General features: G+C 49.0%; 1 long non-coding RNA gene across 1 annotated transcript; it reads right to left on the reverse strand.

Moving 5' to 3' along the window:
- Positions 1–11,895: 11,895 nt before the first annotated feature.
- LOC135181582 (uncharacterized) lies at positions 11,896–18,606 on the reverse strand. Its single transcript, XR_010304939.1, has 2 exons — positions 18,487–18,606; positions 11,896–12,228 (listed from the first exon to the last, which is right to left on the reverse strand). It is a non-coding gene; the product is annotated as an uncharacterized LOC135181582 (long non-coding RNA).
- Between the last annotated feature and the right edge of the window lie 3,017 nt (positions 18,607–21,623).

The following is a 21,623-nucleotide window of genomic DNA, read 5'->3' on the forward strand; positions in this document are numbered from 1 at the left end:
AAAGAGGGTAAATGACCTGAACATGTAAAACAGCTGTAGGGGAGAGTGAAATACATGATATTTTATGTAAGGGATTCTATAGTATTTTATATATCATATGTTTCATATGATATGTAATTAGATAAACAATTATATATATATTACATATAATGTCATAGAATAGAATCATAGAATCAAGCAGGTTGGAAGAGACCTCCAAGATCATCCAGTCCAACCTAGCACCCAGCCCTATCCAGTCATCTTGACCATGGCACTAAGTGCCTCATCCAGGCTTTGCTTCAACACCTCCAGACATGGTGACTCCATCACCTCCCTGGGCAGCCCATTCCAATGGCAAATAGAATCATAGAATATATACTACACATTACATACTAAATACTAATTAATATATAGTCAATATTATGTATTATATGCTTTATATTCGAATTTTTGTTCTTTAACTTATTATTATTGATATTATTGTTGTTGTTGTTGTTGTTGTTGTTGTTGTCATCGTTACTCAAAGTTGGAGCCAGTGCAGAGGAGGCCACCAAGATGTTCAGAGAGCTGCAGCAGCTCTGCTCTGAGGTCAGGCTGAGAGAGTTAGGGCCGTGCAGCCTGCAGAAAAGAAGGCTTTGAGACCTTGGAGTGGCCTTCCAGTATCTGAAGGGGGCTGCAGGAAGGCTGGGGAGGGACTATTGATGAGGTCTTGTAATGAGAGGATGAGGAGGAATGGGTTTAGAGTGGCAGAGGGGAGATTGAAAGTGGATGTTAGGAAAGGCTTGTTTGCAGTGAGGGTGGTGAGACACTGGCACAGCAGAACAAGGAGACACAGTGTGAAGTTGTGCCAGGGGAGGTCTAGGCTGGATGTTAGGAGGAAGTTGTTGGCAGAGAGAGTGATTGGCATTGGAATGGGCTGCCCAGGGAGGTGGTGGAGTTATCATCCCTTTTGAAGGCAAGCCTGGCTGGGGCACTTGGTGCCATGGTCTGGTTGATTGGCCAGGGCTGGGTGCTAGGTTGGAACTGGCTGAGCTTGGAGGTCTCTTCCAATCTGCTTGATTCTGTGATTCTCTGATCTGACAGTAACAACCTCTAACCATGTTTTTTCAATTAGGAGCATGACTGGAGAACACCAAACAGTCTCAGGAAATGGTATTTATGACTACAGAGCTACAGGCATCTTATGCTGACAAAGTCTGCATGAGAAAAACCTGTTTTGAACAAAGATATGAAGCAGAGCTCTTAATCAGAGACATTATTTTTTTTTTTTTCCTCCTCAAATTGGATTTTTACATTGATCCAAAAGTGAAGCTGAGCTGGAAGTCACTACACCAAATAAGCACCCGCTTGCACGCAGCACTGGCAGTGCCTTTGGTTTAGAAACCTAACAATGTCATTGGAGAAAGGGAGGCTGTTATTGGCCTTTGTTTTATTTTCATTCTGGATGATTTCTTTACTTCTGCTTCCTTTTTAATGCAGGAAGTTGGCTGATTTGCAGTGTTGTGTAGAACGAGGGGACACAGTGTCAGGTTGTGGCGGGTGAGGTGCCTCAATTCAGGAGAGATGTTGAGGTGCTGGAGGGTGTCCAGAGAAGGGCAGCACGGCTCTGCTTGGCTTTCTGGGCTGCAAGTGCACACTGCTGGCTCCTGTTGAGCTTCTGGTCCAGCAGCACCCCCAAATCCCTCTCCTCAGGGCTGCTCTCCAGCCTGGTGCTGCCCAGCCTGGAGTTGTGCTTGGCATTGCCTCCACCCAGCTGCAGGACCTTGCCAAAAAGAATATCCGTGTGGAACTCCAACCACTGTCTAAGCTCTACTTGTGAGTTCCCTGCTTCTCAGGGTGGATGGTCCTCCTCAGTATAGGAGACTCACACCATGTGTCAGTAGTTCAGTATTTCTTACCTCAGCCTCACCAGAAGAGTTAAAATCTTCTTCTAAGAGAAAAGAGAGAGAGAGAAAGAGAAATAAATGTATACATGACAGAATCAATTTCTCTTTAGCTAAAGGCCATGGCACACAGCAATGTGTCTCCTGCTGCTGGGAGGAAATGATTGGAATGTCATTCTACTGTCCTGTGAGTGGAGTCTATCAAATACCTTACAGAAAGGGAGAGTTACTGGGTAGGGATGGAACAGGCAGGAAAAGAAGTTTAATCATCTGATTTACCCCATCCTTCCCTACCTGGTGCCTAAACAAAGGTGGACATGCACACAACCCATGCCCAGGTCTGTGACTCAGGCAGAAACACAGAGCTGTGCTGAGAAACATTTCCTCCTTTTCCTGTGCCCAAGAAGGCAAATGAGATCCTAGGCTGCATTTAGCAGAGTGTGTCCAGCAGATCAAGGGAGGTTATCCTCCCCCCTCTACCCTGCCCTGCTGGGACCTCATCTTGAGTACTGCCTTCAGTTTGGGGCTCCCCAGTTGAAGAGAGACAGGGGTTAGCTGCAGAGTGTCCAGCAGAGGGCTGTGAGGATGATGAGGGGACTGGAGCACTGCCTGATGAGGAGAGGCTGAGAGACCTGGGACTGCTTAGTCTAGAGAAGAGAAGACTGAGAGGGGATTTAATCAATGTCTATAACTATCTGAGGGCTGGGGGGCAGGAGGGGGGGACAGGCTCTGCTCACTGCTCCCTGGGGTAGGACAAGGAGCAATGGATGGAAGCTGCAGCACAGCAGGTTCCAGCTCAACACAAGGGGAAACTTCTTTAGTGTAGGGTCCCAGAGCCCTGGCACAGGCTCTCCAGAGAGGTTGTGGAGTCTCCTTCTGTGGAGCCTTTCCAGGCCTGTCTGAATGTGTTCCTGTGTGCCCTGAGCTAGATTGTGTGGTCCTGCTCTGGCAGGGGGGTTGGACTCGGTGATCTCCTTAGGTCCTTTCCAAACCCTGACACCTGTGAGCCTGTGAATAATTCACTTTTGAGATGATCAGGCAGCTGTACTGGGAGATGATTGCAGGGTTCACTGAAATACTGTGCTTTATTTGCCTAAGATCTAAAATGGCTTCACACTCCTGAAGGAGTGTAAGTTGGAAGGGAAAGAGGTGAAAGGTCAGGGAAAATTAAGTGGAGAGTTCTCAATTGTGGGCATCTTGTCCAACCCTTTACAGTGCACAGTGCAGGCAAATTCACATTTCAAGTGAGTTTAGTGTGCAAGGTCCTGCAGCTGGGTGGAGGCAATGCCAAGCACAACTCCAGGCTGGGCAGTGAGTGGCTGGAGAGCAGCCCTGAGGAGAGGGACTTGGGAGTGCTGCTGGAGGAGAAGCTCAACAGGAGCCAGCAGTGTGCATTTGCAGCCCACAAAGCCAGGCAGAGCCTGGGCTGCAGCAGCAGAAGTGTGGCCAGCAGGGCCAGGGAGGGGATTCTCCCCCTCTGCTGCACTCTGCTGAGACCCCACCTGGAGTACTGCATCCAGTTCTGGAGCCCCTGGGACAAGAGGGATGTGGAGATGCTGGAGAGTGTCCAGAGCAGGGCCAGGAGGATGCTCAGAGGCTGCAGCAGCTTTGCTGTGAGCACAGACTGCAAGAGTTGGGGCTGTGCAGGCTGGAGCAGAGGAGGCTCCCAGGTGACCTTCTTGTGGCCTTCCAGGATCTGAAGTGGGCTACAAAAAAGCTGGGGAGGGACTTTTGAGGCTGTGAGGAAGTGACAGGGCAGGGGGGAATGGAGCAAAGCTGGAGGTGGGGAGAGTCAGAGTGGAGGTGAGGAGGAAGTTGTTGAGCATGAGAGTGGTGAGAGCCTGGACTGGGTTGCCCAGGGAGGTGGTTGAGGCCCCATGGCTGGAGGTGTTTCAGGCCAGGCTGGCTGAGGCTGTGGTCAGGCTGCTCTAGGGTAGGGTGTCCCTGGGCATGGCAGGGGTTTGGAACTGGCTGCTCCTTGTGGTCCCTTCCAAACCTGACTGATTCTGGGATCCTAGAGGAGAATTTACATGGGGGTTTCTTGGGACACTCCTTAAGCCAAATATGAAATTCAGACATTGCAGCCCATTTCAAAGGGAATTTGCCCACACTGCCCTGCAGTACACCTCTGTTGCTAGAGGACATGAAATCACTACAAAACCAAAACAACCCCAACCAAATCAACCCCCAGCAGCAGACTAACAAGTTTCAAAGCCAAATAAAAATTCCTACTTTCTGGCCATCTATAACAAGCAGGTCAACTAATAGCCTCTTTCTGGCACTGTCCTCCTTTCAGACTTCTACCAGAAACAATTAATATGAAATAAAATTTAATGAATCTCCAAACTGTGCTTTCTTGACTTCCTGCATTAGCAGAGCCTCTCATCTGAGTGGGGATTTTGAGAGAATCACAGAATTCATTAAAGCAATTTACTGCATAATGGTAGGTGGCTAAGATAGATTCCTGCTAATGAGATGAACATTAATTAAATAAATTGTGGAGTAGGAGAGGATTGTTTAGCTGAGCTAAACAGCCTGGCAAACAGGCATCTCACTCTGCAAGAGTGAATTCTGGTTGAGGAGCAGACCGGTTTGGGTGCTGTGTCCAGTTCTGGGCTCCTCAGTTCAAGAGAGATGCTGAGATACTGGAAGGTGTCCAGAGAAGGGCCTGGAGCACAGCCCTGTGAGGAGAGGCTGAGGGAGCTGGGGGTGTGCAGCCTGCAGAAGAGGAGGCTCAGGGCAGAGCTCATTGCTGCCTACAACTACCTGAAGGGAGGCTGTAGCCAGGTGAGGTTGGTCTCTTCTGCCAGGCAAGCGGCAACAGAAGAAGGGGACACAGTGTGAAGTTGTGCCAGGGCAGGTCTAGGCTGGATGTTCTGAGGAAGTTGTTGTCAGAGAGAGTGATTGGCATTGGAATAGGCTGCCCAGGGAGGTGGTGGAGTGGCCATGCCTGGAGGTTGAAGCCAAGCCTGGCTGGGGCACTTAGTGCCATGGTCTGGTTGGTTGGGCAGGGCTGGGTGCTTGGCTGGGCTGGATGAGCTTGCAGGCTCTGCTGCCCACCTGGGCACTGCTGCCTCAGCTTCAGCTACTCTCTACCAGCACCCCCAGCTCCCTCTCTGCCTGGCTGCTCTCAGCCCCTCTGTCCCCACAGGTTTTACAAGATGCCCTTTAGCCTTTACAAGATGCCTTCAGAGCCCCCGAGGTTGGTGTTACCTTCCAGCTGAATCCATTTTTGTCTTTGCTTGTTTGTTTTCCTTTCCTTTAGCCCACTTCTGCACTGGCAGTTTGGACCCTAGGAAAACTGAAGCTTATTTTATTCCATGAGGCCCTTTTTGCACAAAGCATCTTGAAGGTGAAAAGAGCATACATCTGTTAGAAGGAGATTATCCTACTCAGAGATTCTTCCACAGATAGGAAGCAGTGGAAGGTTTAAGAAAAGAAAAAAGGAAAGAAACCCAGACAACAAACCACCACACATGAAAATCAGACTGCAGGGAGAGGTGGGCTTTAATGAGACGACAAGGTGGCATTAGAGAGCACAAAGGAGATAAAGGAAGAACAGGATAGACAGCACCTTAAGGTGAGGCTAAGCAGTACAGTGTTAGGAGGTGAGAGGAGCAGCTTGTGCAGTGACTTGAAAGCAAAGTGGTGATCCAATGACCATGGTCATTAGTGGGCTGGGAAGTTGCACTTAGCCACTGCATTTTGACTGAATTAGGAAGGAGTGTTGTGGGTTTAAGAGGTGTATTGGGCTGATTTAAGCTTCACAGAGACTCAAAATAGCTAACAGAACAATGCAATGCTAGGATGCCTTCCCCTCTCCCCCCTCTCCTTTAGAAAGAAAGATGTTGAGATAGAAAGAGAGATGTTGAGATACTGGAATGTGCCCAGAGAAGGGAGAAAAAGCTGGTGAGTGGCCTGGAGCACAGCCCTGTGAGGAGAGGCTGAGGGAATTGGGGTTGTTTAGCCTGGAGAAGAGAAGGCTCAGAGGTGATCTCATTGCTGTCTGCAGCTACCTGAAGGGAGGCTGTAGCCAGGTGGGGTTGGTCTCTTCTGCCAGGCAACCAGCAACAGAAGAAGGGGACACAGTGTGAAGTTGTGCCAGGGCAGGTCTAGGCTGGATGTGAGGAGGAAGTTGTTGTCAGAGAGAGTGATTGGCATTGGAATGGGCTGCCCAGGGAGGTGGTGGAGTGGCTGTGGCTGGAGGTGTTGAAGCCAAGCCTGGCTGGGGCACTTAGTGCCATGGTCTGGTTGGTTGGGCAGGGCTGGGTGCTAGGTTGGGCTGGCTGAGCTTGGAGGTCTCTTCCAACCTGCTTGATTCTAGGATTCTACCTCAGACTTCCACAACCAAGCCTGGATGACAGTCACCCTCTGTGCTGCTTTGAGATACTAAGTGCCTCATCCAGGCTTTTTTGTGCTCCAGGCCTCCCACCAGCCTTGGTGCTCTTCTCTGGACACATTCCAATACCTCAACATCTCTCTTGAATTGAAGGTCCCTCCAGAGGAGGACTGAGACACCAGGTTGCAGGAGAAAACTGACTCTGACACTGCCTGCTCCGTCCACGCAGAGGGCTCCAGAGTTGTCAATACAGCATTTTTGCTACCACTCGATTCAGTGCAAAATAAATGAGGATATTTTCCTCTTGCAGCATGTATTAAATCCCATTAGCATTAATGAGACTAACACGTGAGTTTGGCAGGGAGCAGACACAAAGTGCAGAGCAGACACTTTCCAAAGCCTCAGCCCTCCCTTATATCTTGCAGCCATCTTCCCTGGGTGAAAGCCTGGCTGCACCACGTCCAAAACAAAACAGGTAAATCAAATTCCTGCACTCAGAGCGTGTTAAGGTGATGGGTTGGGGTAAGGAGGGAGGCATCCAAGGGGCTCATAATCACCGCGCTCGCACTTAGCGGAGCGCTACCGGTTAAGCTCCCAGACAGCGTCACCACAATAGGGAGGCTTTGAGTTGTCTGAGCAACTTTTCACAGCACACTGGGAAAATAATAAATTGTGCTATGACTGATAACATTCAATAATTCCTCTGATCTATATTGCCACAGCCACTTCTTCTCTGCTATAAAGCTCATATTTCTCTGTCATATTAGCAATTTCCATATTGCATTGCAGGCTCCGTCTCGGAGTTGGTAAGGAAAAGTACATCAGGGCAGTAACAAAAGTGAGCTGCCTGCTCTTTGCAGAGATGGGTTTGTGTGTGTTGTATAGAGATGGAAAAATAGAGGCAGAAGAATACAGGAGGAAATGGCAGGGATTTTAGGTGGGGTTTTTTTTTGTTAGGAAACCCCACCAAAACACAACTCAGAAAGCACCAACTGATGCCGAGGGAAAGGGAAAAGCTGGAAATAAAAAACAGGGAAAGAAGAGGAGGGAAGGAAAGGAAGAGGGGGGAAAAGAAAGGAAGAGGGGGGGAAAGGGAGAGGGGGGAAAATGAAGAGGGGAAAAAATAGAAGGGGGAGAAAGAAGAGGGGGGAAAAAGAAGAAAAAAAAAGGAAAAATGAACAGGTGGGAAAAGAACAGGGGGAAAAGAGGGGGGAAAATAAGAGGAAAAAAAAGAAGAGAGAGGGGAAAAGAAGAGGGGGAAATAGAGGGAAAAAAGAAGGGGGGGAAGAAGAAAAGGGGAAAAAAGAAGATAGGGAAAAAGAAGGGGGAAAACAGAATAGGGGAAAAACAGAAGAGAGGGGGAAAAAGAAGGGGGGAAAAAAAGGGGAAAAAAGAAGAGGGGGAAAGAAGAAGAGGGAGGGGGAAAATAAGGGAAAAAACAGAAGAGGGGAAAAAAAGAAAATGGGGAAAGAAGAGAGGGGAAAAAAAGAAGAGGGGAGGAAAGAAGGGGCGGGGGGGGAAGGCGGCGAGAGAATAGGGGGGAAAAAAAGGAGAAAAAAAAGACAGCAGCTGCCCCAACGTTGCTTCATTGCAGACCCAGCAGAGTAAAAGCCATGGATCCATTTTTGCCTTTTTTTCATCAGACCCTGGGCTGCAGCAGCATAAGTGTGGCCAGCAGGGCTCTCCCATTCTACTCTGCTCTGCTGAGAGCCCACCTGGAGTACTGCATGCAGCTCTGGAGCCCCTGGGACAAGAGGGATGTGGAGATGCTGGAGTATGTCCAGAGCAGGGCCAGGAGGATGCTCAGAGGCTGCAGCAGCTCTGCTGTGAGCACAGACTGAAAGAGTTGGGGCTGTGCAGGCTGGAGCAGAGGAGGCTCCCAGGTGACCTTCTTGTGGCCTTCCAGGATCTGAAGTGGGCTACAAAAAAGCTGGGGAGGGACTTTTTGAGGCTGTCAGGGAGTGCCAGGAGTGAGGAGAATGGAGCAAAGCTGGATGTGGGGAGAGTGAGGCTGGAGGTGAGGAGGAAGTTGTTGAGCATGAGAGTGGTGAGAGGCTGGCATGGGTTGCCCAGGGAGGTGGTTGAGGCCCCATGGCTGGAGGTGTTTGAGGCCAGGCTGGGTGAGGCTATGTGCAGCCTGCTCTAGGGTAGGGTGTCCCTGGGCATGGCAGGGGGTGTTGGAACTGGCTGCTCCTTGTGGTCCCTTCCAGCCCTGACTGATTCTGTCACAAAAACTTTTGTGGCTTGGCTTTGAATTATCCATGTAGTCTCTATTAAAGCTGGCAGTGTAAGACCGTAGAATGGTCTGGGTTTGAAGGGACCTCCAAAGGTCCTCCAGCCCAGCCCTCTCTGTAGTAAGCAGTGGCATCCTCAACCAGATCAGGTTGCCCGGAGCCCTGTTGAGCCTTTCTTTGAGTACCTCCAGGGTGCTATTGAATGTTTGGTATCTGCAGGTGTACCACTGCTGTGAGGGTTAGGAGTTCATGTCAAACTATATCAGCCCCAAAGAAAAAGTAGCCTCATTTTAAGGGCCATTTACCTTTGGAGCTCATTCATACACAGAACCATAGGATGCCACTGGCCTCAGTTGATTGAAAAACTGCAGGCATTTTGCTGATTCTTACCCACTTAAAACTTCCTTTATTGACATATCAACAGATGTATTGGGCAGAGGGTAAAATAACTCCCTTTACACCAGGAAGTGTGATTTTTAGCACACAGAAATTGTCACAGGTCTAAGACCAGTGTCTTCATTGTAAATAAAAGTCACCCAGAGAAGGCAAGAGAACACCCAGGGGATGGACTCTGCTCTCATGGGGGCTGAACAAAACACAGCCCTCATCTTCTTAGAGTGGTGATCAAGGGCACAATGTCCACTGGCAGACCAGTGCCAAGTGGTGTCCCTCAGGGGTCAGTGCTGGCTCCAGTGCTGAGTAACATCTTTGTCAGTGATATGGACAGAGGAATCAGTGCACCCTCAGAAAGTCTGCAGATGGCACCAAGCTGTGTGGCACAGTCGACTTGCTAGAGGGCAGGGATCCATCCAGAGGTAGCTGGACAGGCTGCAGAGCTGTGCCCAGGCCAACCTCATGGCATTCAACGAGGCCTGGATGAAGCACTTAGTGCCATGGTCTGGTTGAGGGAATAGGGCTGGGTGCTAGGTTGGACTGGATGATCTTGGAGGTCTCTTCCAACCTGCTTGATTCTATGACAGAGCTGTATGAATGAAATCAGTACACATCCACATAATTAAAGCCTAGATAGCAGTGCATATGCAAAAGAACCAAATTAAGGTTCCACTGGCATCTTTCACTCTGGCATCTCTATCATGTATATATATTAGTTAAATCAATCACTGTAATTACTGTAAATACATCACAACTTTGTAGTAAAAGAAAATATGACTTCAGGAGCAGTCTTGCATCATGTGAGATTGTCAATAAAACACCCCAGAGTTATGCAGCTTCAGATTAAAAAAAGGGGGGCTCCTTTCCAAAGAATTACCCAGACCATTTTCTCTTCAAAGTCTCCTGCATCAAAGTGCTCCCTGAGCTCAGGGGAGTGCTATCACTGAGTTCTAGCACTGAAAGCCACCAGGTTTATGCTTTCTGGGGGTTGAAGTCATTGTCAAGACTCATGCACTCTGTTATATCCACTGAAACACCACCTCTGGTTTTTACCCTACAGGTCTCACAATGGCATCTAGCAACTATACTTCAGGGCAATATTCATTGTCCTAGAAAGATTCCTTCAGCCATGCTCTGGGAGAAGTATTCACAAAAATCAGGAAGGTGGTGGAGGCATCATCCCTGGAGGTGTTGAAGCCAAGCCTGGCTGGGGCACTTAGTGCCATGATCTGGTTGCTTAGCTAGGGCTTGGTGCTAGGTTGGGCTGACTGAGCTTGGAGGTCTCTTCCAAACTGGTTCATTTTATGATTCTGTGATTAGTATCTTGCTTTCATACAGCTGACACTTGGCCAGCTGCAATGTTAACACCAACCTTTTTGTACAGAACTGCTACATACCTCCAACTTACCATCAAGTCTAAATACAAATTACATGTTGGGGCTCTATGATAAGCTGTTTTTTCCTTTTAGTGGGGCAGCACTTGTGCTGTAGTGCAAAGCCAGCTCCATATTCTTTAGTGATTTGAAGTAAGAAAATTATAACTTCGTACAATGTACACTGAGTGCATCTTTTCAGCAAGGGATGTGAAGAGGAAGAAGCTTTTACCGTCCCTCTCATCAGAAAATCCTGGCCAAAATGAAGCCAAGTAGCACTCAAATGGGCTCAATCTCAAACTGAGAACCCTTTGGTTCAGATGGATGAAACATGTGCAATGTGCCCTGAACAACTGCCACACCTTGGTAACTTTGACTCTAGGAGGGCCCAGAAGCAAGGCAGTGCCCCGTTGCCACCAGTTTTCACCCCAACAGACACACTCCTCTGCTGCTATTACTAAACCATGGAGAACAGCCTTATTTTTCCCTTCTGAAGTAAGCAACAGATGAAGACATCAGAAAGAGCATCTTCTGTTGTCCTTTTTAGGGCCAGTCTACAGATAATGATCCTTGTCACCCACTCTCACTCTTTTCTAGTGTGAATCTCTTCTGCTGTAGTGCCACCAGAAACAATAGGGAGAGGACATTAGGAAGACAAGCTTCTGGTCGTGAAGTGTTTCAGCATCAAGACAATATCATGTTGCCTTTTCAGCCTCTAGCCAGCTTATTTCTAGGGGCTTCCAAAATAAAAGAGGAGAGTGCAACAGTTTAAAAACCTGAAATCAGAACAGACAAATAAGATGGAATGGGCTGCCCAGGGAAGTGCTGGAGTCACCCTCCCTGGAGGTGTTGCAGCCAAGCCTGGCTGGGGCACTTAGTGCCATGGTCTGGTTGCTTGGCCAGGGCTGGGTGCTAGGTTGGACTGGCTGAGCTTGGAGGTCTCTTCCAACCTGAACTGTTAAGTAGAATGTTTGTGTCTAGTTGTTGGGATGGTGAGCTGGAATGGGATTTGTTTTGAAGGAGAAAAATCTTAAACTCAGAGTGTGAGCTGGAGCTGTGGGGCTGTTTCTCTACCTGCTTTTTCCTAGTCTGCCACAGGAAACAGAAGCAGCAAGAGGGAGGTGGCAGCTGGGAATGCTGTTTGGTAAGAGACATTACCCAGATAAACACTTTTACAATCCAGACTCCTGCTCTTGGAAACTTATCAGGGAAGCTTTCACAACTGTGACTCCAATTTTCTGAAACTAGTAGCATCAACCAGGTTGGAAGAGAGCTCCAACCTCATCCAGCCCAATCTAGCACCCAGCCCTATCCAGTCAGCCAGACCATGGCACTAAGTGCCCCAGCCAGGCTTGGCTTCAACACCTCCAGGGACAGCAGCTCCACCACCTCCCTGGGCAGCCCATTCCCATGCCAATCCCTCTCTCTGTGAAGAACTTCCTCCTAACACCCAGCCTATGTCTCCCCTGGCATAAGTTGAGACTGTGTCCCCTTGTTCTGCTGCTGCTTGCCTGGCAGAAGAGCCCAACCCCACCTGGGATATTTTGAAAGGCACGAGTATGAAAGGCATAACCTAAAGTAACAAACTGCTCAGAGGTTGCTAGGAACAACTCTAAGAGGTGAGGATGGAGGTTCAGCTCAGTGTTGTATGTGAATGCAGCGAGTGCATGGTGACATACTCAGGAAGCAGTCTGTATAGTAACTCTGGCTGCTTTTATTTTTGTTCTGCAAACAAGCACAGCAACAGCAAAGCATCAGTCACTGGGAAAAAAACATTACAGCAGTGCTTCCCAAAAAGAAGGGGCAAGGGGTGGGAGTTGAGGCACAGGAGGCTCCATGTCAGCCTGAGGAAGAACTTTTTATCCCTGTGAGGGTGACAGAGCACTGAGAGAGGTTGCCCAGGGTGGTTGTGGAGTCTTCCTCTCTGGAGATATTCACAAGCCATCTGGATGCATTCCTGTGTGATCTGCTCTGGCAGAGGGGCTGGACTAGACAAACTTTTGAGGTCCCTTCCAGCTCCTGCCATTCTATGAAAAGGAGGAAAGAAAAGGTGTTACTTAATGAAAAAGAGCAGGTTAGGAGCCAAGTAGTTTTGTGGTGCCTTTGCCTCAAAGATCAGAGCTGGAGCTCCACTTCAGGCCTTAGGTGGAATGAGTTTGACGAATTAGCTCTGCTTGCTGGCTGCCAGTGAACTCCATCAAAACACAGCACATCCATACACAGCTTACTACAGCTAACTCTTCTCTGCTCAAGACAATTTCCCTCTGGAGCTAACATGAAGATAAATGAACTCCTGTCCCCAGGGAGAAGTGTCCCTCAATGAGGCAAGACAATGTGCTCTCATAAGCATGCTGGTGTGCTGCTGCTCTGCTTAAGTGTCACAAATAGGAGCAGAAGGCTGCTTCCCAGTAGCTAGGTGTGGGCAGTACATGAAGCAGGGTTTTGCCAGAGCAGGGCCTAGGCAGGAGGGAAACTCTTTATTATTTAAATGAGGGGGAAAACAAAGTGTTGCATCTTTCTCAACTGGGGGACTGCTCTCTGCTGCTGTGTCCTGCTTCATGACTGTTGTTCAACAACAGGCAGCAGTTGTTGGGCTCTGACACAAGGCACCCTCTGGGAAGATAAATTATCTCACTTCCTCTGCTTTTCTGTCTTTATCTTCCAAACCCAGCCCCCACCTTCATCTGTTGGAAATGGGTAGGTTCAGACTGGATGTGAGGAAGAAGTTCTTCAGCATGAGGATGGCAAGAGCCTAGAACAGGTTGCCCAGGGAGGTAGTGGAAGCCTCATCCCTGGAGGTGTTTAAGGCCAGGCTGGATGAGGCTCTGGCCAACCCGATCTAATGTGAGGTGTCCCTACCCATGGCAGGGAGGTTGGCACTAGATGATCCTTGGGGTCCTCTCCAACCCTACCTGATTCTATGCTTTTAACATAGGTTACTGCGTGGCAGTAGGGACAAATCCCTTCCTGGTCAGGGAGTCAACCAAGTCTGCACTTCCCAACCAATGTCTCCTGTAAGCATCTTTTCATGTAATCAGATCAATACTGAAATGAGTCCAAAGCCTCCCATTACAACCCATGTTACCACATACATTTTCTCCACTTACATAGGGCAGCAAACCTTGCCCACAGGTGATGATTATCATCTTTTCAGTGTGAGCTCTCCTGCAACCACCTCTCCTGCTCCACCACACATCACAACACTCATCCTGCATTTGTGTAATCTTTCATCACCTTAGGCTTCAAGAACAGAAAGCAGTTGTCTGTGCTCAGCACTTTCTTTGCCTTATTACAAGTACTATTCCTGCCTTGGTAAAGGTTTGATCTTGTGTTTCCACCTCATGCCATAGTTCTAGGTTAAGTTCACCACTAAATTTGGCCTCCTAACTTAAGCAGGTGCAACAGTATGAAGTTGACCTCTGACTGTAATGGGTCAGGAACTTCCCACACACAATACTGAAGTGAAAGTCTTCTAGACAGAATGAGACAAAGACAGCCTCAGAGTGGCAGCCCAGCAAGGAGAAAGGCATCAGCAGAACAAGCACTCTGCTTATGCCAGGGTTCAGGACTGCCAAAGAGGTATTTACTCAGCATTCAGTGGCACAGGAGGTCACATTGGCCAGCAAAGGTACTGTCTGTTGGATACCACACCAAAGATACACCTGTGCAGACACAGGTGGTGGTTGCTGACATACCCTATCATCCCAAAGTCCATCCCAAAAGGAGGACTTGGTTCCTTGTCTAAAGAAAGAGGCTTGGAAGTGTCACAGCAAGGATGTTTTCTCATTCTTTACCTGCAGGCAGTGAGAGGGTTAACAACTCTGCACTTTCTGATCAGGCCATATGCTGTGTGAGCTGCCTTACCCAGCATCCTGCCAATCTTCTGGCTACACAGATCAGCTGCTTGCCTCAGCTCCAGCCTGAAGAATCGACTGGGCTGGGGCAAGGCAAAGGTGCTAAGCATTGCACACATTCACAAGTGAATTGTTGAGACTTGACTCCAGGCACTCTCTTCCCACACAGAATTTAGAAGGGTGAGCTGGCAAATGCAGGCTGTGCACAAAGCCACTGCCCTAGAAAGCAGGCCTCTCTCCATGACAGTTGGTGGCAACAGTTTGAGAAGGAACCTTTGAAAAATCCCATTTGAGGACAACAGGACCTGGCAGCTGTCAGCCCTGGTAGTCAAGTCAGTGGGGAAAATGGCTTGGCTAGCCCTGTCGAACCCTTGCCAAGCTGTATGGCTAAGGCTCTAGCCAAACCTTTCAGCACACTGGACATAATTAATGCAGAGAAGGCCTTTGCCCTGCAGCAGCCTGAGCAGAGCTGATAGGGAAGCATGGATGGTGGCCTAATTTCATTCCTGGATGCTGCAGTCCCATGCACTCATGACATTAGGTGCTTGCAAGAGTGAAAGACAAAAGGCATTACTTCAGTTCCTGCAGGGACTGTGGAACAACCCAAACTGTTAATTCGTTGGCAATTACTGATTCAAAATCATCTGCAATCATCAGCACACATTTTCTCTGGGAGTACAACTGTGGTCAAGCTGGAGTATGTGTCCCATCCTTTGATGTGAACAAACCCACTAACAGAAGGTTAGAAATTGGTGTTGCAACAAAGGCTTCCTTGGCTTTTGTAGGCAGGTAGGAGTGTATGTGAATGCTGCTCTAAGCTGCACTGCCAGTGTACAGTCAGCTTCTAGTTCTTGCACCCAGTTAGGGCTGCACCCCTCCTATGCAGGTAAAGGTATGGAGAGCTTTTTCAGTGACTGATTTAGGAGGAGCCTACCTGAAATGGTCTCAGTTCTTCTCAGAAGAAACCATTTCTCTCTCCTGACTGTGTTGAAAATTTATCTCCTAGACACCTGCAACTAGATGCTTGGGCCCAGTTGCATCTCACCTAACTGCAGCTATCCAGCAGTGTCATCTGTCACCCTTTGCAAGCCATGGGGTGAGTTAGGCATTCATGCACCCATGTATTCATCTCATACTGTGCACCAGCCTACCTCTTCAAAGCCTAAAAGGTGTTTGGACAGCTCACTGAACTTAGACACCCAACTCTTAGGCTTGAGACTTCAGGCAGAATCAATCCCATGCCTATAGCAAACCATGTGCTCAATCTCTCACCTCCTTCTAGGCACAGCCTTTCCTTGCTGGTCCTGAAGCTACCCTGTAGAACCATTCAGACCTCACTTGCTGGAAATGATGTGAGCAATTTCTTCCTCTCTTTCAGAAGTGCACTGTGAATATTCACCTTCCTCCCATGCACCCAGCATCTACAGCTGGGCACACTTCCCACAGCACTCCCTCCAGCAAGATGCCAGCTTGCTGGAGCTGTTGATGGTAATGCAGCATGCCACTGACTCAGCTTCTGCCAAACAGCCCAGTTACAGAGGTCATGATGGAAGGATTTGGCTGTGCCCTGTGTTCTTCCTAGGCATTCATGGGGGATGCTTAGAATTGGAGGTACACAATACCTCCAAAAGGACTGAACAGAAAAGAGCAGATGAATGGGAGCAACCACATCACCAGTGCAGGCAGAAAGTGCTCACTCCAGGAGCAGCAGAGTGTGATTTGTGGCTAGGCAGTAACTCAGCAGAAATATCAGAGCAGCAATTCTCATCTTCTTGATAGCTAATCTTGAGCTTTACTGAGGCCATACTGGGCTCCTCAATTCAAGAGAGATATTGAGGTGCTGGAAGGTGTCCAAAGAAGGGCAAAGAAGCTGGGGAGGGGCCTGGAGCACAGCCCTGTGAGGAGAGGCTGAGGGAGCTGGGGGTGTGCAGCCTGCAGAAGAGGAGGCTCAGGGCAGAGCTCATTGCTGTCTGCAGCTACCTGAAGGGAGGCTGTAGCCAGGTGGGGTTGGTCCCTTCTGCCAGGCAAGCAGCAACAGAAGAAGGGGACACCGTGTGAAGTTGTGCCATGGTCTGGTTGATTGGCCAGGGTTGGGTGCTAGGTTGGACTGGATGAGCTTGGAGCTCTCTTCCAACCTGGCTGATTCCATGGCATTACCCTGCCACTCTGAACATCCAATTCTGTATTGGCTAAAGTTGTACCTCTTAACTTCTCCACAGCATTATTGCTGTTCTCATGCTGCCAGGCCTCATGTCCCTTCCTAGGACAACATTATGAGGGATTTAAAAAACTGAGGAAATCCCAAGTCAGACACAACAGAACCAAGAAATTCTCCTTAAGAAAAGCAATAGATTTTGAGCCTCTAGAGTACTTTGGGGTCACATTTCCCAGCTTTTCTCCACAGCAATGAAGACCACAAATATACATTAAAATGGAAGGGGGGGGTGGGGGGTGGAATAGAGCAGGAGAAAGAAAATTAGAGTGGAATCAGTTGCCTCCAGCATCTGGCTCTGGAAGAGAAACATATGTGACTGCCATTTCTCCATTAGCCTCCACTCATGTGCTCCTGAGCACCTTGTGGTAGGCTGAGACTCTCACTAGAGGTTTCACAGAGCTCTCTGTTTGCCAGGCATGTTTGGGGCCATACCATTTTGCCTTTTGATTACAAATACTGCTGTGATGTAAGGGTGTGGGCATGCTTAGCAGGTCACCCTTCCTGTTGGGGGGCAGCCCTTCTGATTTACAAGCTGTAGTCAGCAGCAAAGTCTGCCTGATGGCTTCTGCTAGTTAAGTAATGCTCAAATAAGAATGATATTCAAGTGATAAGTAGAAGCCCTCTTTGTTTTGCTCTTTTAATGGCCTCAGTCTATGTTTTATGTCCAAAAGTATTGAAGGTAGTGTAGATGGAGTCAATAAGGAAAACTAAGGTAATGGCTCCTTAAAACTCTGAATAATAACTTCTTATTTTTAACCATTTGTAGCTCTGCCAAAAACAAGGCCTCAGGCTGCTTTAAGGGAGGTGGGGCTCAGTAATTAAGTTAATCTGGTTCTGAGAGCACCAAGGAAAACCAGACTTGAACATCATTTTTAGAGGATAAAAAACAAATCAATTTCTTTGAAGCATCCATACTGCCCCCTGCTCCAAACCTGGCATCTGTAAACCAGTGAAGGACTGTCAAAAACAAAGGAAGTTCCTATTGCACAAAACCATCAAGTCTCTGGGAGGTAAGGGCAGGGAAATCAACCCACAAAACAATTTGAACTTAATTACAGTTGGAAGGATCACAGCCCATAGGGAACACAGCCTAGGACCACAATCCAAGTGTCTGTATTCCAGCCCAGCTTAGCAGACAGGCTCTATGCTGAGCAGAGCAGCCCCTGACTCCATTGGCCATGCTGAATGCCTCAGCTAAGGGATTGAGAAGCAAATTGAAGTAGGAAGGAGTGGGTTGAATGACAAAGTACTTGAGGGGAAACAGGTTTTTGTACAAACAATAACAGTCTGCGTTCTGCCTATGGCAGGGGGTTGGAACTGGAGGATATTTGAGGTCACTTCCAACCTAAACCATTCTGTGATTCTCTGTTCGTCTTTCCCAGCTGCTTCCTTTGCACACCAGTAAGCAAATTAGTGTGAGTCTATGCAAATGCAGGACCCAGTCTGTTCTGTTTGCTGGGTGCTTGCTCAAGACTCCTTTTCTTGCAAGCTGTAGAAGTCACAGAAGTCAAAGCCTTCTCCTCTCCAGGCTGCAGAGCCTCATCTCAGCCTGTCCTCATAGCAGAGCTGCTGCAGCCCTCTGAGCATCTTCATGGCCCTACTCTGGACTTGCTCCACCAGTTCCAAATCCTTCCTGTGTTGGGGGCTCGCAGACTGCACACAGCGAGTGCCAGGCTGCAGCACCTCTCTACCTTGTGGACATGGTCCCCCACATGGGAAGACCAGGAGAAGCTGCAGAACCACGTTAGCATGAAGGTTGTGCCAAGGTGACAAGAAAGAAGCATACCAGCACAAGTAGGCTGTGTCTTGCCAAGGCAGACCTTGCTCCAGCAGGTGTCCTGTTCCTACCATGAGATCTGGCTGCCTAGCACTGAGATGGCAAGTCCTGCAGCCATCAGCAGGGAGCAAACCTATATCCATGCACTGGGAGACTGCAGACAGAACTCTTGGAGACCACACATGTTCTTTTGGAATATTACACCCCTCAGCATTGTGTCTGCACTACAGTAGGTGCAGGTCTGCCCTGGCCACCTTGCAGAGAGCCTTTGACACATCCTCACGCTTGGCTGTGCTGCCCATGGCCCATCTCAACTGCCCAGGTAATGCACAAACCAGTTCAGCAAAAGAGCAGAAAACAAAAGCTGCATCTCTTCTGGCTGGCTTACCTTCCCCAGAGGGCATCCTCCTCACCTGCAGCACTACACACACCCACTCACCTCCTCCGCAGAGCAGCTGCTTGCTCCTGCCCCAGACAGGACCACAGAGAACATCCAGCTGGAAGATGTCTTGAACAAAGCCCAGAGGAGCTGAAAAAAGGCAGCTAAACACAGAGCAGCTCAGCCTAAGGAAGAAGGTGTGTCCAGCACCAATGGGTCATGTTAGAGCAGTTGTCAAGCCTAACCCTAACGAGCCGGGGGGCCACCGAGGCCCCCCGGCCTTTAGATCACCTCCACCAGTCACCCGGTGCACACCACAGGCACTCACCAGTGATCCCAGGAGGAGGATCCCTCTGCCCAAATGGGCAAGCTTGGAGGATCTGCTTCTCTTGGAGCCCATTAAATAGGGCAGTGGGCAGGAGGGGCAAAGTGGCCACACCTGGGGTGGGAGGAGACTCCAACAGAGCCCAGGTGCTCTGGGTTTGGGGGGGGGGAAAGGGAACATGCAGTGTAGGGTGGGAAAGGGGAGGTGGTGCTGAAAGGAGGGAGATGGAGAGGAAGAGAGAAAGATTGGGGAAAAGGAAGGAGATGGAGAGGAAAGGAGAAAGATAGGGGGAAAGAGGAAATGGAGAGAGAAAGAGGGACACAGGGAAGAAATGGTATCAAAAACAATTAAAACTGGACTGGGAAAAAGAGAAAACAGAAAGAATGAAAGCAGGTGGTCCTGCTGTGGCAGGGGGGCTGGGTGAGATGATCTTGCAAGGTGCCTTCCAGCTCCTAACATTCTGTGATCCAGTCCAACGATCAACCCAGCACTGAAGCCTCAACACTAAACCCTATCCCTAAGCACCAGGTCCAGAGGCTGCCTGAACACCTCCAGTGACAGCAAGTCCAGCACTGCCCTGGGCAGACCAGTCCAATGTCTGAGAACCCTCTCTGGCAAGAAATATTCCCTAGCATCCAGCCTGCACCTCTCCTGCTGCAGCTTGAAACCACCTCCTCTGGTCCTGTCTCTTGTCACCAAGGGGCAGAGGCTGTCCCCTCCTCGCTCCAGCATCCCTTCAGGTAGCTGTGGAGAGCAATGAGGTCTCCTCTTGGCCCTCTCTTCTCCAGACTGAACACTCCCTCAGACACTCCCCACAGGCCCTGTGCTCCAGGTCCTCCACCAGCCTTGCTGCCCTTCTCTGAACATGCCTTACAACCTTGATGTCCTTCCTGGGGGGGCCAGAACTGAACATGGTACTCAAGGTGTGGCCTCACCAGTGCTGAGTACAGGGACACCATCACCTCCCTGTGTTCTTCTCCTCTCTTCTCACCATTGCAACACTTGCTCTGCATTTGCATTCCTCCTTACTTTCCAGTCCACAGCAAGGAAAACAACCGCCCCAAAATTACACAGATGGGAGTCAGAAATGAGTGGAAATTAAGGAATGAAGAGTTCAGCTACTCATCTGAGCTATTCAAGGGCCTTCTACTAAAGAAAGGACAGAGAGGGTCTGATAACTGCAACTTGGGATTCCTTTGTCCACATGGCAACCAGCAACAGACCAAGGGGACACAGTGTGAAGTTGTGCCCGGGCAGGTCTAGTCTGGATGTTAGAAGGAAGTTTTTGTCAGAGAGAGTGATTGGCATTGGAATGGGCTGCCCAGGGAGGTGGTGGAGTCTCTGAGCCTGGAGGTGTTGAAGCCAAGCCTGGCTGGGGCACTTAGTGCCATGGTCTGGTTGATTGGGCAGGGCTGGGTGCTAGGTTGGGCTGGCTGAGCTGGGAGGTCTCTTCCAATGTGGCTGATTCTATGATTCTAGTGTAAATCCCATTATACTTGTTTTAGGGGAGGAGGGGAAGGTGTTGACTCTTCAGGTTCACCATCTGCCTTTTAGCCAGTTGCAATCTGCACTTACTGCAGTTGACTCTTACATCACTCTTTGAGACATTATTGGGTTGGACTGGATGAGCTTGGAGGTCTTTTCCAGCCTGGTTGATTCTATTTTTTTCTGTTCTATTCTATCCTAAAATTAAAGAGACAAGCAGCAAAGAGTCAAATTCCCCAAAGGAACTCCAACCACAGGATCTTCTGTGTTTGGCTTGATCATTTTTTTTGTGGCTCAGCTATTCCAGCACACCCTTTAGCATAGATACCTAGACAGAAGTTTCCTATGCTTATTTGCAGCTCACCAAAAGAATTAATTAATAGAAGTATTTCTTGCATTTAAATCATGCTTGCCCTACTTCTAGAACTATAAGGGGAATAAAAGTTGTTTTCACAAAGCAAGCCCCTTTATCAGTGTTGCCAAAAAATGAGAGCTCACAGAAACTCAGCACTGAGATTATACAAATTACAGAAGAGGAAATGAGAATCTCACTGCCTGAATGCCAAAACTTCAGATAAGGACATAGAGGAGATCAACCTGAGTGTCCTGACCCTGAACGATGTGCTGAAATCTACCTCTTGAGGAGGTCTCCTTGGTGCTGAGGCAAAGGAGAGGTGATCTGTGGAGGTGAGGACAAGGGAGGGTTCAGTTCTGAGGTGAGACAGCAGGTTCCAGTTATAGTTAATGTTGATACCTGGACTGATAGGGAGCTGAGATCCTTAATGGGAAAGGGGCTGTGGGTCCAGTTCCAGGTGGGACCATGGAATCATAGAATCAAGCAGGTTGGAAGAGACTTCCAAGATCATTCTGTTTTGATACAATTTCTCCCCTGTCTCACTCTTCCCCTCTACATTTGCTTTTCCCCCCCTATCTTTCTCCTTTCCTCTCCATCTCCTTCCTTTTCCCCAATCTTTCTCTCTTCTTCTCCATCTCCACACTTTTCCTCTCCATCTCCATCTCCCTCCTTTCAGCACCACCTCCCCTTTCCCACCCTACACTGCATGTTCCCTTTCCCCCCCCCCCAAACCCAGAGCACCTGGGCTCTGTTGGAGTCTCCTCCCACCCCAGGTGTGGCCACTTTGCCCCTCCTGCCCACTGCTCTATTTAATGGGCTCCAAGAGAAGCAGAACCTCCAAGTTTGCCCATTTGGGCAGAGGGATCCTCCTCCTGGGATCGCTGGTGAGTGCCTGTGGTGTGCACCGGGTGACTGGTGGAGGTGATCTAAAGGCCGGGGGGCCTCAGTGGCCCCCCGGCTTGTTAGGGTTAGGCTTGACAATTGCTCTGACATGACCCATTGGTGCTGGACACACTTTCTTCCTCAGGTTGA

This window comes from Pogoniulus pusillus, chromosome 15 (genome assembly GCF_015220805.1).
Source record: "Pogoniulus pusillus isolate bPogPus1 chromosome 15, bPogPus1.pri, whole genome shotgun sequence".
In the NCBI taxonomy this organism is placed as follows: domain Eukaryota; kingdom Metazoa; phylum Chordata; class Aves; order Piciformes; family Lybiidae; genus Pogoniulus; species Pogoniulus pusillus.